At 49.8% G+C, this 12885-nt stretch overlaps 1 pseudogene; it reads left to right on the forward strand.

Annotated features, from left to right (window-relative positions):
* The first annotated feature begins 4873 nt into the window (after positions 1 to 4873).
* LOC116836276 (zona pellucida sperm-binding protein 3-like) lies at positions 4874 to 8138 on the forward strand (annotated as a pseudogene).
* The last annotated feature ends 4747 nt before the right edge of the window (positions 8139 to 12885 follow it).

Here is a 12885-nt window from a genome sequence, read left to right on the forward strand (position 1 = left end):
TTTTCCCTTCTTTTCTGTATTTTTAAGAAAAGGTTAAAAGGATTTTTAATGGTGTGTTTGCCATGGGATTAAGAGGTCTCTGGATACCAACCCCTAGACCTTGTTCAGTGCTGTTTCAGACTGTACAGTGACTGGGTTGTGTTAACACCTTTGGCCCATGTATTCCATCTAAATTAATACAACAGACGGACTGGGAAGTTCACCCCATATCAGATTCCTCTCTAAGAACTGGATCCCAGGCCACAGAAGTCAATGGGTGTCTTGGAATTGGTTACAGGGGCCACTGGATCTGGGCCCTGTAATGTTTTTATTTTCTCATGGGTGTTACAGATGTGGTTTGAGTTTGTGACTCAGTTCACGCTTCTTGTTATCAGCACATCAATTCCAGTCTCTTCCTGTAAAGCTCTGCAGTGGATTTTCTGGCATGACAGCATGAGAACCCAAACAAACCCTTCCTGGATGATTGAAGCACAGTTTGAGCTGCAAGCTCTGGGCCATGCCGCCTCGCCCAGAACAGGCAACCGCAGTGGATCACAGACTGGAATGATCCCTACCAGGGCAAAACTTGTTGGGCAGATTAGAAAAGAGAGAGGAGAGAGAAGCCAGGTGATAGACCGTGAAAGTGGACCAAATTTTGGGTTCATGTAAATGGACATAGCTCTATTAAAGTCAGTGGCCCATTGACACCAGCTGAGGATCTGGCCCTCTCTGTCTGTGAGGCTTCAAGGCAGAAATTGTCTCTTGTTCTGAGACTTATAGAGCCCCATGAATATCCTGGGGCTATTTAAATAGTCATTAATAACAAGAATATGAGTAAAACTAGGAATGGCTCTTCCCCAGGTAAATTGATTGGCACCAGTGCATTTCCACTAGGGGCTGGAGTGTGCTCATTGGGTCAGATTTTGCTCTCAACCTCACCAGTACATTTCCCTTGGAGTCTAACCTGTAGTAGCCCTGACCAAAGAATAATGACCTCTCTGAACATACATCAGAGCCCTCTTCATAGCCAGTACCAAGAGCTGTGTGAGTGACAGCTGCCCAGCAGCCAAAAGGCAGAGTCCAGGAGGCCAAAGGGACCTCCACAAAGCAAGGAGCTTCTATTGGTGCTGCCGTCCATAACAAACACAGATGTAGCTGAATGGCTATGAGAACCAACTGCTAGTCCTATGAAGTCACTGGCAATATTCCTGTTGACTGCACTGGGAACAGAATTACACCCAGAGGGATAAAAGCTGTTAGCACAGTCAGGGAGGGATGTCGACCCAGAGTTTTCTGTGCTGATTGGAAACAGCTTCTGCCAATACCAAAGAACTGTTCTAGGTGTGAACATGCATGAAACATGTATGTGCAGTCGCCTGCCTGCATTTACAGTGACTGGGAAGGGGGTCAGCTGCAGATATAGGGGGCTAGTTATGGGCCTCTGCATGGGCAATTACCCAGTTTACATATGAAACTGGAATCAATAAGGATGCAAATTAAGCCTGGATTCTGTGTGTATTTTTGCATGCCAAACCTATTTCAAAATCAGGCCCTGACATGGGGCACCAGCTGTTGAACTGAAGTGGGGGGGAGGCGGAGAAGGGCGGTTGGGGGAAATAAGGAGGGCGGAGAAGAGGAGGGGTAGAGACTCTGGGGCCTCCAAGTCAATCCACTTCTGACCCTTGACTGTGAGGTTTATTTGGAGCATTTTAACGTTCTAGAAGAGCCTATCAAGCCCTGGGGAGATGCAAATAAATGCTTTGTGTGTAAAATAATACATGGAAAAACCTTTCTGCATCAATTGGCAACCAGCAAATGGCAGTTCACCCTCCACAGTCAGACCAACCCTGGGTCAGTGCAGTAGTGCTAGAGATTTGCCTCAAATCCAGGTGATTGGTGGCCCCCATCTCCAGACCACAGATTGCTGTGCTGGAAGTTTTAACCTACCCATACTTCTGTCTCATGCCCCATCTCTAGCAGCTCCTGAAGCCCAGATTCTCTTGCTGGTCAACAGGGTTATTAGTGAAAAGCAAATGATTTATTGAGAGCTATTAATTAAACTAACTGAGCTTTACATAGTCCCAGGAGGGACCTGGACTTCAGTCCTAGCCCTGGTCCCTTGCTCCATGGCTCAGCAGGGGCAGGGAATGTGTGTTCTACTATATGCCACAAGATGCCTGCATTTGATGATCTCTGGCCAGCCGGAGCTGGGAGCACACCTTATTATCACACAGGAGACCTAGCTTCAGCTGCTGGGTCTGGATCCTGACTCCTTAAGCTTGTAGGATAACTGTATGCTAGAGGTGGCTTGCAGAAGATCCATGCTGAAGTTCTGCCACTGAGATGAAGAGAGGTCAGGGAGTTCCCTGCCTCTGGTGAAGTCATCCCCCTCTGGATTCTCTTAAATCACCCTTGCCAGACAGGGACGTAATCCACAAGGTTCATCAAACTACTTCTGCAGAGCAAGTGTTTTGTCATTGGAATGCACTAGGTTCTAGCCACTCTCAGGCATACTTGGAACATTTCCTGGAACTAGTGCACCCTGGTTCCCCCACTCTGAGGCCTTCACTTACCCCCATCACTCCATTTCCAATGCCACAGGTCTTAGCAGCATGATGTTTAATCAACCTGCTCAGGCAAGTTTTCAGGAGCAAATGTTTCCAGTAACAGTGGACATGGGGTAGATGTTTGTTTGCAATGTGGTTATGGTTCTGCCAAAGTGGGAAAACAACAGAATAGATTCCCTTTATTCAGTGCCAATGCGCCCCCTACCCCAGCACAGAGGGTCAGGAGGAAGTCCAGGCTAATGGAGAAAAGGTTCATGGGTTCCCTTTGTCTGTATGTTGGCACCACATCACTACGGCAGGGGCAGTGGGTGCTTGTCATTACTACACAAGAGGCCGAGGGCCTGATTCGCAGCTCTACTTGGGCCAGAAACAGAGGGGAAGGCAAAGTTGGCTTTCAGCCACAGCTGCATATTTGGGGGCTGGCCTGGCCCTGGTGAAAGTTTGAATAGCCTGTGCTACGTTACGCTCTATTTCCTGGGACCCCAGCAAGCAGAAAAATAGCCACAACAAGGTACAGTCCAGCCATACCCCCCTCCCTACCTTGGGCTCACCCTTTCCTGCCACCAGGATGACCCCCTGTAGTCAGGGCCGGGAGCAAGGCTAGTGTACAACCATTACCCCAGCACTGTAGCATCCAGGGATGCCCCCTCCATGGACGGTATTGTCGGGGATCATTGCCTTCCCCTTTAAAAACTCTTTGTGCTGCACACAGGGGAATCTTGGATTAGAATCAGACGCCAAGAATCAGGGCCTGACTGTCCCCTTGTGTAGTCATTCATATCTGTGCCAAGTGGGTGCAAAATGCTCCTGTTCTGACAAGGTGCCAGGCAGGGGAGAAGCAGGCCCAGATCCTGCTGTGGGCCCAGATCCTCAAAGGTATTTAGGCATTTAGCTTGGAGGTAGGTGTCCAGCTACTTTCAGGGCTCTGAGCCCTTGCCTTTACTACTGAATGAGAGCCCTGAGTTTGATCTCCACACATCAGGACATGGGTGGGGCACAGCTGTGCCCCCAAGAAACAAGCATCAGGATAATGCCGGAGCCCAGAGGGGTTGGACCAAGTATGCAGCATGGGGGGCTAGGGTCAGACCAACCAACAGTGGTGTCAAACTGTCTCCCATCCAATGGAGAACATGGGTTATCTCACCATCCAACAGGGAGGGGTGATGGGTAGGGCACTTCTCCACACCCAGCTGCAACACTGGACCCGCTACAGTGGCTGTTTTGGTTTCGTTATCTGCCCCATACACCAAGGCACATCCTATTTGCTCAGGAGGGTGTGAGAGGGATGGACACAAAGGAGAAATCCTGCTGTTAAAGGAAGCTCTATTGTCTGTCAAGCAGAGAGGTGGGTGGAGTGCTGGGCCTGGGCCGCTCTGGCCTGCAGGCACTGAGCTCCGGGTTCACTTACTCTGGAGAATTTCAGGCCCAGATCCTCAAAGAGATTTAGGATTCCTTTGAGGATGCGGGGGCCAAGGAGCATTATGAGAGAGGCTGCTTCCGGGAACACAGCACTCTGCTAAACAGTCTGGGTTGGGTTTTGTTTTTTTTTTCTGATGTTCTTTGATCCATCTGCCCAAGCAAGTCCTAATTTGACCACACAGTGCATTCATAGGCAGTTTGATTGACTGTGCTTCCCAGGCAGCACTCAACTGCTGGTCACGGCAAGACGTCCTTGAGATTCCAGTCCTGGATTCCTCAGGGATCTGCCAAAACACATCATTCCTGGGCTGCTTTTGTTTCAGTTGTGGGGCTCCATTTCCACTTTACCAGGGCTCCACAGATCTGATGTGCATCACTCCCTTGCTATTTTTGGCCTGGGCCATTTGTGGTGTCTATGCAGTAAGGAGCATTTCTCACCCGGAGACAGCTTTCCAAACAGCACGGAGTCATATTTGTTCAGTTGCACTGTCTGTTAAGAGCACAAAGCAAAGCCTAAAGCAAATAAATCTTTAAGCCTGTGATTTAAACTATTTCATCAGCAAATCAGGTGGACTTAATGCTTCCCACTCATAGCGCAAGATTTGTAACATACAAAAATCCCTCTGGAATCCATTATCAGTATCACACGCTACATGGCTGATAGTTCCCATGAACATCAAAGTCTGTTAGCCATTAATTGGCTGAAACCACGTAGGGAGTTTCCTAAAACATAAATGATAACAACTCGTAGGTGGCATTAATTCCCATTCATTATTTCCCTGCCCCAGGGTCTGGGCTTTGGGTGAGACTGGGGAATTAATTACCTGAGGCAGCTGTGAGCTGGCTTTAGGTCAGGGTATAAAGGGTCCAGAACAGCTGTTTCTCTCCATGCTGCGTTTGCTGCAGGTAGGATGGGGTACAAAAGCAACCTGGGCTTTACTTTCCTGTGCTGGGTGGTCAGTGGGGTGACCAGTTATAATCCCTGGGATTTCTCTAGGAGGGACTCAGCCATCTGGAGACCCACCCCCAGGGCTGATCCCCCTCGCAGACAAGTCTATGTATCCTCTATTGCCCAGCCCTACCCCTGGGCTTGGGTTGATGCTTCCCAGCTCAGGGCTGTGTCTCTGCTGCAGCCTGTCATGGTGCAGTGTGAGGAGGCTCAGCTGGTGATCACTGTGCACAGGGATCTGTTTGGGATGAGGCGACTGATCAAAGCTGCTGACCTGAGTCTTGGCCCGGCTGCCTACCAGTACATGTCCCTTAATGCTGCAGAGAACATGTGACTTTTACAGCTGGGCTCCACGAATGTGGCAGCACCTTGCAGGTAAGGCAGCTTCATACAAGTCTGGTGCTCCAGTGGGTCAGATGAGTATCTTGATTGCTCCCATTGTGCAGGCCCCCGCTAACTTTCTGCAATGCACAGTTCTGTTGGTAGGTGATGGAGCAGCTCTAGGCCAGTCTGATATTAACATCTAGGATGCCTAATAGCCTGGGTCCATAGCTAGAGTTACTGGGTTTCCCTAGTTGCAGTGCTAAACAGGCAGCTGCTGTCAGAGCGTCCCCCTTTGAGTGACGTCCTCTCCCTTGAAAGAACAGTGAGCTGAGCCATGCCCCTGCAATCTCCTCCTCCACTGGGAGTCCCTATTTCAAGAAGCCCCAACAGAGGCACTGCTCCCAGGGAGAGATGATGGACAGCAGAACTGGAGTGGCCAAAGGGTGCTATGTCAGCTGTCTTCGAGAATGCTTCTGTCCTGTAAGGCAAAACAGCTTCTCCTACATAATGGTTGGACAGTGCTAGAGGCAGTAGTTGTGGTGACCACAGCTGTGCAGAACTAGGCCCTACAGTGCCTATCAGTAGTCCCCAGGCAGTCATTTCAGGGGACTGAGTGCCAAAAGCTGTAATGGTTCTACTGCCTTTCAGCAATGGTGGTTCCATGAGTTGTGCATGTGCTGAAAGACTTTCTGTTAATAGAAATGTCTTTCTAGGTCTTGCTGAACTTAGTACTGTAGTTTTGTATATCAATTGTGTGCTGTTAACCCTTCCATGTCTGGTTCTTCCCAGATGACCCCAGAATCCCTGATTTACAGCACAAGCCTGAACTATAACCCCACCCCTGACAGCAACCCAGTGATCCTGAGAACCAATCCAGCTGTGATTCCTATTGAGTGTCACTATCCCAGGTCAGTGTCTGAGGTGCTCAGGTCCCCTCCCTCACATTCAGTCACTGTTGTGGGATCTGGCTCAGTGACTGTCCTTCCTGTGAGAGGAGCAAACCTCAATGTGAGCAGTAAAGCCATCAAGCCAACCAGGGTTCCCTTCCTCTCCACCCTGTCTGCAGAGGAGACACTGGGTTTCTCCCTGCACCTGATGAATGGTAGGTGGGAGGAGCCTTCAGGGGAGCCCGACCCTGCCTGCCTGTCTGTCCTGCTCACTGTGAGCTTGCCTTGCAGATGACTGGAGTGCTGAGAGACCCTCCAATGGGTTCCAGCTGAGGGAAGTCATGCATATCCAAGCTGATGTCAGCACTGGGAAACATGTGGCTCTGAGGATCTTTGGGACAGCTGTGTAGCCACTCTGACCCCAGACAGGGACTCCTCTCTCAGCTATGCTGTCATTGACTTCAAATGGGTAAGAGCTGGCAGCCCTTTCTAGTCTAGAATGTACCTCAAGTCTGTGGGATCTTACTAACAAGGTCTTGTGTGTAGATGCCTGGTGGATGGTAGATCAGATGGCACCACCTCAGCCTTCATATTCCCCAGGCCCAGGCAGGACACACTGAAGTTCATGGTGGATGTGTTCAGGTTTGCAGGAGATACCAGGAACTTGGTGAGCTCCCAGATTTCTGCTCAAAGTCAGTTCCCCCAGGTTAAGCAGGTGTTATGACCATCCCAGGGGACACTAACTCCTCTTCCCACTTCCCCTCCAGATCTACATCACCTGTCATCTGAAAGTCACTGCAGTTGAGCAAGCCCCAGATCCCTTGAACAAGGCTTGCTCCTTCAACAAAGCAGGCAACATGTGAGTAGCTGGAGTAGAACCCCATCGAAGTGGTGGTCTGGGGGCTGGTGGGATCAGCAGACAGGAGAGGACAAGTCTTACTGTAAGTGACCCTGCCCTTTCATCTGTTCCAGCTGGGCTCTAGTGGAAGGCACCAGAGACATCTGCAGGTGCTGTGAGACTGGAAACTGTGCATTGCTTGGAGGACAGTCTGGGAGGGGCAGCCCTCTGGACAGATGGCCAGGGAGGTGCTTCCAGAGAAATATGTACAGCCTACCATGTCTGGACGCCACCCTACATAGGAGGTTGAACCCAAAGAAAGGTTTCTCTTAGCCTGAGCCACTGTTCTTTGGTTGTCTTCCTTCTAAAATGAGGATAAGAGCAGGAATGTTGAGAGTTTCTCTGGTAACTCCTCTCTGCAATACAGGTGACTCCTCAGTGAGGGTAGGAGAGGTTGATGTTGTGGTAGGGCCCCTAATCATCCTTGATGCCTACCAAGAATCCAGGGATGTTGTAGAAGATCAATTGGAAGCAGGGAAGGCAGCAGCACCAGGTATCCTTTAGGTCACAAGAACCAGCCATGCACCCTGGGAGCATATATTATGAATCTTTTAGGGGAGGGGATGCCTTCCACCTCAAGGGAACTCTGAATAATGAACAGTTCAAGGACAAATCTTAGTGCTATCCAGCCTGTGGGCAGCAGTTGGAAAGCAAAAGAGCAAACTAAAGCCAAGGGAGTTCTTGGCAGTGCCTAAGAGGGCATTTCTAGACTATCAGCAATACCCCTCCTGGCTCAGCTGACTGGTAGCACCAAAAATTGTCTAAAACCTACAATTTAGGAATCTAGATTCCTGTTTACTCCAGCTGGTCTTGCCTAAAACACGATTCAACAGAAATCAACATGAAAGATCAGGTCCACAAAGCTGAGCAATAGTTGAACAACACAAACTTCCCGCCTCATCTAGCACAGCACTTCCTAATCTGTGGTGCAGACAGACACCAAAAGCTCCAGTTCTAACCACTGACCTCCTCTTCCTGCAGGTGCAGAGGAGAATCCTGGGCTGAAGCTGGGACTGACCTTAGTGGCAGCTGCCATAGCTTTAGTCTCCATGATTCTGGCCATCTGCTTCATCTACAAAAACCACAGCCATGTCACTGCTGGAACTGGTGTGTGACTGGCACTCGGTCTAGCATAAAATAAAACTACAAAATGTCTCAGCTGGTCAGTGGTGACTTCCTAGGGGGTGAGGGAGGGGTCTTCTGTTCTGGGGGCAAGTGGGGAAGGAGGCAAGCTGCTCCATGCACTGCCCATCTCATAGAGCCATGGGGTTAGAAGGGACTGCAAGGGTCATCTAGTCTAACCTCCTACTAAGGTGCAAGACTTAGGTTGAAAACCACTGGTTTAGACACATGGTCCATGGACCTCTGGGGGTCTGTAGAGGATTCCTAAAAAGATCCACACCTCCATTTAAAAAAAACTAAGGGTCTGCAAATGAGAAGGCTGAAAACCACTGGTCTAAACCATCCAAGACCAATGGTGCTCTTTCTGAATTGCAGGCAGGTGCTTGACTCCCTTCCCCCCATCTACCCCTTCCCCTATCCTTGAGCATGCCCCACCCTCACTGCTCCCTAGTGCCTCTTGCATGCTGCTGAACAGCTGATTGTGGTGGGAGGGGAGGAACTGATTAGTGGGGCCCACTGGTGGGCAGGAAGAGAGCAGGAGCTGTGGGTGGGTGCTCAGCACCCACCATTTTTCATGGGTGATCCAGCCCTGGCGCACCCAGAGCCACCCTGTGGATGGCTATCCAGCCTCCTTTTGAAAACCTCTGAATAAGTTTTCATACCTTCCCTAGTCTGTTCCATTGTCCTACTGTTCTTAGTTAGGATTTTTTTGAGACTTAATTCTGCTCTGCTGTAGCCTGAACCCATTGCCTCTTGCCTTGCCCCAGAGGACAAGACAACAATTTTTTTTATGGCAACCTTTCAAGTATTTGAAGACTGCTGTCATATTTCCCTCCCCCCATCTCTCTTCCAAACAAAACGTACCCAGTTCCATAGGCACTGACTCCATGGGTGCTCTGCAAGTTTGGTGGCATAGCAAGCTCCAGGATAGAGAGGGGGGAAAAGTGGGAAGAGGCAGGGCCAGGGATTTGGGGAAGGAGTTGGAATGGGGCAGGGCTGGGGGCAAGGAGGGGTCAAGCTACTACCAGTCCAAGCAGAAGTCAGGGCCTATGCCCAGTCTTTCAGACTTTGCTCATATGGCCTGTATTCTATACCTTTGATCATCTCTTGCCTCTGGATCCTTTTTGGTTTTTCCACATCCTTTCTAGACAACTGTGCCCAATTTTGAACACAGGACTCCAGTTTAGGTCTAACCAGAAGTGAGTAGAGTGGTATCTGCATGTTATCTGTTAATGCAATTTTCGGTTGCATTTGTGGTTTGGGGGCGAGGGCACAACAGTATTGCCTGGCTGATTCCTGCTGAGGTTGAGATCCACCACAACTCCCCAATCCTTCTCAGCAGTGCTGCTGCCAAGGCAGTTATCCCTCAATCTGTATATGTGCCATTTAGTTTGTCTTCCCTTAAACTTTTTCTTAATTGAATTTCATTTTGTCTGTTGCCTAGTTTCCAATTTATCAAGATCCCCCTAAGTCTAGTTCTTATTCCCAAATATTTACAACCAGTGTTTGACTTGTGCCAGCACTAAGCCCTGGCATCTCTAGGCTTGGCAGTTCAGAGCCTCAATATCTCTGGGATTGCTGCATTTGGTTATGGAAGTTTTTAAAAAACAACTTGAGCCCTAGCATCTTTTGTTACAGGTTCAGCACTGTTTACAACCCCCTGCTCTGTGTTACCTGCAAACTTGATCAGCAGTAGCTCTACTCCTATGTTCAGCTCCTTAATATTAAATAACAGTGGCCTCAGAACAGAGCCTTAGGGAACCCTACTCAAGACCTTCCACTTTGATGTCATTCCATAAATAGTTATGCTGTTGTTTAACCGTTATGTATCCACTTAATGGGAGTTCTACTGAGTCTACATTTCTCCAGCTTGCTTATGAGAATTGACACAGTCCCACGTGACAAAGTTTTTTTTTTTTTTTTTTTTTTTTGTCAAGTCCAGGTATCTTATGTCCACTACATTCCCCCATCCACCAAACCAGTTCCCTTGCCAAAGAAGGAAATAGAGTTGGTTTGACATAATTTGTTCTTGGTATATCCATGCTGGCTGCTAGTATTTCCCCTTCATTCTTTATCTACATGCAAATGGAGGGTTTTATACATTCCTCTAGTGGCTTCCCAGGTATCAAGGGCAGGCTGAGTGATCTATATAGTTCCCTAGCTCCTCCTTTTTAAAGAGGAACCACGTTAGCCCTTCAATCAGCCAGGATGTCTCCTGTCAGCCCTGAGCGGAGAAATATCACCTGTGGCTCTGGGATTTCTTTCACAACCTGGGGCAAAGAACATCAGACCCTGCTTGAATTCACTCAAATTAGTCAGCTCTCCGATGAGTTCTTTACTTAGCCAGAGCTGCATTTCTTCAACTTTATTGTCTACGATAACTTTGCTGGTCATCTGATCATGTTGTTTTTTTATGTGAAGACTGAAGAAAGGCAGCAGTGAGCAGCTCTGCCTTCCTATCTTCTATTACCAGCTCACCACCTCCAGTGAGCAGCAGGCCCAGGTCCCTGATCTTCCTTTCTTGTCACTAATATTTCTTGCCAGTTTTAACTTGGGCCTTCCCTGGGCTTGCTTGACTTTGTCCCTGGGGAGTATTTCAATGAGATTTTTTTGCAGGGGCTGTATGTGGCATCCTCTTCCATCTATATGAAGAGTTGAACTGCTGGGGCCTACCATGTAATGAACAAATGTTAAATGAGATGTTCTCCGGTCTCTGAGCTCCTCGCTGCAAGAACCTACAGCCCTTTCCCCAGACTAGCAGGGAAAACCCTCCCAGCCACTACTCCCCTTTCAAACAGGGCCCAAGGCTGAGTACTGACAACATACTGTATCTATTCACAGCCCTCTGAGTTGTGGCAACAGGTTAATAATGGCCCAGGCTCATCCCTGGTCTGACTTCAGTAGGTGGGCGTTTGTGATGGATGTGGCTCTGTGCTCGCTGATATGCCTTGGCTTGTCTACATATTGGTCGAGTGTAAACTGTTTAAACCACCTTTGGCGCTAGAACCTGATTAGGTTAAAATGTCATTGGTGAAAGAGGTCTGTCCCCAGGTCAGCAAGCTGCTTAACTAGGCCCTGCTCACACATCCAGAGAAGAACTCTGCTCTCTGTGCTGATTAAAACTTGCTCTCTACAGGGGCCAATCTTCATTACTTTAGAAAACTGTTCTGTTACAGCAACAACCCGCTTCCATCAACATGTTCTTTGGCCACCTGAGCAGGTGCTGGCAGACCTAGTGCAGGGGGGATGAGGGGGAAATGTCGCTAGCTGTGCCATACAGCTCTGAAACTAGGAACATTCTAGCCATTCTGCTCTTTGCCTGGTCTTTTCAAAAAGAAAGAAAACTGAGGTGTGCTGCTCTACCCTCAGCTGTGTGTGTTCTCTCCAGGGCCCAGAGTTCTTCCATAACCTGGGGAGAGTAAAAAAAGAACAGCAGTGAGTGAGCTGGCCCAGCAGCTCCTACGTGGGGAGGAGACTGCAGACACAGGGGCCTTCTTAACAGATGAAGACATAAGACATGGGGGAGCTGAAGTAACCAAATTGAAACTGAACAGAAGATGCCAATATTTACAAGGAGAGATGAACAACTCTGGGTACCAGGGCCGGTGCTTCCATTAGGTGACCCTAGGTGGTCGCCTAGGGTGCCAGGATTCAGGGGGTGGCACTTTGTGCGCTCCCCACAGGGCACACGGGAGCTTCCAATTCCACTCCCGTTGCGCCGCCAAAGAAGGACCTTCTGCTGATGTGCCGCAGAAAACAGCGGCAGGCAATTGAGCAGCTCAATGACTGCCACTGTCACCTGCGGCATTTCGGCAGAAGGTCCTTCTTCAGCTGTGCGATGGGAACAGAACCGGAAGCTCCCGTGCACCCCATGGGGAGGGCACAAAATGCAGCCCCCCAAATTCTGCGTAGGATGCCAGAAACCCTGGCGCCACTCCTGCTTGGTATAGCTCAGCAGGAGCACTGGAGGATTTGCTAGCACCTGGAGTCCTTAAATTCAAACTAACACCTCTACCCTTTGACTGCTTCGGCCTGGACCTGAGGGTAGCAGCCGAGATGTTCACTGTTTAAGCCTGTTTTTAGAGGGGGAGCTGTGTTAGTCTATAGCAGCAAAAACAACAAGGAGTCCTTGTGGCACCTTAGAGACTAACAAACGTATTTGGGCATAAGCTTTGGTGGGCTAGAATCCACTTGTATCTGATGAGGTGGGTTATAGCCCACAAAAGCTTATGCCCAAATACATTTGTTAGTCTCTAAGGCAGAGGTGGGCAAATTATGGCCCGCGGGCCACATCCAGCCCGCAGGACTGTCTTGCCTGGCCCCTGAGCTCCTGGCCCAGGAAGCTAGCCCCTAGCCCCTCCCCTACTGTCCCCCCTCCCCGGCAGCCTCAGCTTGCTCACTCCACCACTAACGCAATGCTCTGGGTGGTGGGGCTGTGAGATCCTGGGGTAGCGCAGCTGCAGAACCTGGCCTCACCTGGTGCTCTGTGCTGCTTCATGGTGGCATTGGGGTCATGGCCTGGCTCCAGCTGGGTGGCACAGCTGTAGTGCCACCAGTGCTCCAGGCAGTGCGGTAAGGGGGCAGGGGAGTTTGGGGTATGTGGATAGGCAGGGCCGGCGCTAGGATTTCTGACGCCCTAGGCGCCGGGACATTTCGCCGCCCCCCTCGCGGGTCTTGCGCCTGTGGCAGGTCCACCGGAGCTGTGGCTCCCTGACCCCGGGAGCGCCGGCGCCCCGGGCT

The sequence above is a fragment of the Chelonoidis abingdonii genome, chromosome 9 (genome assembly GCF_003597395.2).
Source record: "Chelonoidis abingdonii isolate Lonesome George chromosome 9, CheloAbing_2.0, whole genome shotgun sequence".
NCBI lineage: Eukaryota > Metazoa > Chordata > Testudines > Testudinidae > Chelonoidis > Chelonoidis abingdonii.